Genomic DNA, 2399 nt, shown 5'->3' with positions numbered 1-2399 from the left:
CCCCGAATTCACATGTGACTCAAGCAGTGAAATAGTGACAATTTCAAATGACCGATGATGGACATCTATTATGAACTCAAGAATGATTTTGTAGTCTTTTAAAAGTCAACTAAATAATTGTTCTCATTTCAAAGCACACTGTCAAATTAATGTCATGTAGCATCAGGCACTGTACCTGTCCACCACGGCGAATAACAGTACCAAATCCTCAGTTGCTTCCAGGCCTGTCTTAATTGTGTAGACTGTGATTTTCCTTTTTTTTTTAATGGATTCTCAGTAGAAAATTAAAAATGAAAAAAAGAATTTCATTTTTTAAATGAAATGAAATGCAGTGAAAATTTGCATGACTTATTTGAAAGATTTGAGACACGTTCTGAGTAAATACATGTTACTGCACTTTTATTTTGTTTCCGTAAAGAGAAATTGGTAATCACGGGGACGAGATAATAGGGTTTAATTCTGGAGTCAATCCTCTAAAGGAAATTCACATTCTCAAGAGATGAGAAAACAGTCACATGGAAATACATGGAATCATGCATGGCATCGCAAAGTTGATCCTGATCTCTGTGTTATTTTAGAGATTTTGCCAAAGTTAAAAAAAAGAAAAAGTAATTACTTATTACGTTGCCTATTTTTTTTGTATTTTAGCCTATTTCAAATGGATGAGTATCCCACTAACTGTTATTATTTTATTATTATTCTTCCCTTGGCCATTGTGTGTGTGTGTGTTTAGGGTAAGTTCAACCTTCATTCCAACTCTGTATATTTTAAGTTTTATTTGATTATCAGTTTCAATTGTACAGCACATTAGTTAGACATTTACATAGTTTATAAAACTATTTGTTCTCTCCTCTGGCTCTACACCGCCATTACATTAATGCTAACTGCACCCCCTTGGCTTGCTCTCCATTTCTGTGACCATCTATCAACTACTAATTGTACTTCTTTAACTCTTCACCCGCTTCTCCCAGACCTCCAAACTCCAATTCCTCTGTCCATCACCAGATTGTCGTCTATATTCGTGAGTATGTTTCTGATTCATTTGTTCATTTTGTTCCTTAGATTCCTCATATAAGTGAAATCATATGATATTTATCTTTGTCTGACTTATTTCACTAAGCATAATAAACTCTAGGTCCATTCATATTGTTGTGAATGGTTAAGATTTCATTTTTTTAAAGGATGAGTACTATTCCATTGTATATATGACCATAAAAACATAAAACGCATCATGAATTTGCATGTCATCCTTACACAGAAGCCATGCTACTTTTCTGTGTATTGTTCCAATTTTAGTATATGTGCTGCCGAAGTGAGCACCCAACTCTGTTCTTGAGGGAAATCAATGAGAAGAAACTAAAGAAATCCATTGTACCACGTTTAAAGAAATATTCCAGCAAATAGAACAATGAGTAGGAAAATCTAACTTCTTTTTTATGATATCAGAATTGTGTTGGCTTATTGCAATTATTGTCTGATTGTGATCCTACAAGGGGATGAGAGTACAGGCTTCCCAGTTCTCAGTGCAGAAGGAAAACAAGGTGAAAGAAAACACATTGAGCGTCCATATGTATAGAGACTCTGTCTGCATAGAGAACGCATCACACAGCAAATTCTGTATTCCACTCTTCCATTTAAATTCTCCATTTATTTGCTACATCAGTCTTTGAGGAAGCATTATTATATTACACATTTTGCAGATGAAGAGAGCAAAACTTCATGCTGATAAGAAAACGTTCCAATGTATAAAGTGTTAGGAAGTAGAATAGACGCGAGCACAGTCTTCAAAAGAGTGTTAATATCCAGCTACCTTATTTTCCTGTCTAATTTCATTTTCTCATTTAGAAGATTATATGTGTGTGTGTGTGTGTGTGTGTGTGTGTGTGTGTGTGTGTGTGTGTGTATCTTCTAGTAAATTCAATCGTTCAAACATCAGAGCAGGCAGAATAAATCCAAAACATCATGAAAGATATTACCACAAAGCTTGACTTGTAAAGATCCCACCATCGTGCCAATAAAAAGTACCCCAATTGACATCTATGAACTAGGTTATATCTTTATTGATATAAGATTTAATTAACAATTTAAGAAATGGAAATATTTAAAAAGAATTTGTTCTTCAGCAGCCAGAAACATGAATTAAAAGAGACTGGAGAAGAATCAGCACAGAGAGTTATCCTAGAAGAAGGGGATGGAGAAAATGTAAGAAGAAAGAAGAGATGATTAAATTCTAAAGAAAACAAAATCAAAAAGGAGATTGACTTTTCCAAAGTTCATATGCCCGGGCAGTCTGACTGCAGATGTCTCCTTGCGGCGGTGGCTCAAGAGCAGAGTAAGAACTGTGGCGGCAGAAGTCACGGCAGGACAGACATTTAGACAGTTTCTTCCCCTCTTTGATC

General features: G+C 35.1%; 1 non-coding gene and 1 pseudogene across 1 annotated transcript; one reads left to right on the top strand and one right to left on the bottom strand.

Moving 5' to 3' along the window:
- Window positions 1-1213: 1213 nt before the first annotated feature.
- Window positions 1214-1320, bottom strand: LOC111734203. The gene has a single exon (XR_002778367.1). It is a non-coding gene; the product is annotated as a U6 spliceosomal RNA (small nuclear RNA).
- Window positions 1321-2091: 771 nt separating this feature from the next.
- LOC111734202 overlaps window positions 2092-2399 on the top strand; it is a 2282-nt pseudogene continuing 1974 nt past the window's right edge.

The sequence above is a fragment of the Pteropus vampyrus genome, unplaced genomic scaffold (genome assembly GCF_000151845.1).
Source record: "Pteropus vampyrus isolate Shadow unplaced genomic scaffold, Pvam_2.0 Scaffold868, whole genome shotgun sequence".
Classification (NCBI taxonomy): domain Eukaryota; kingdom Metazoa; phylum Chordata; class Mammalia; order Chiroptera; family Pteropodidae; genus Pteropus; species Pteropus vampyrus.
This window is presented reverse-complemented; position numbering and strand designations above follow the sequence as displayed.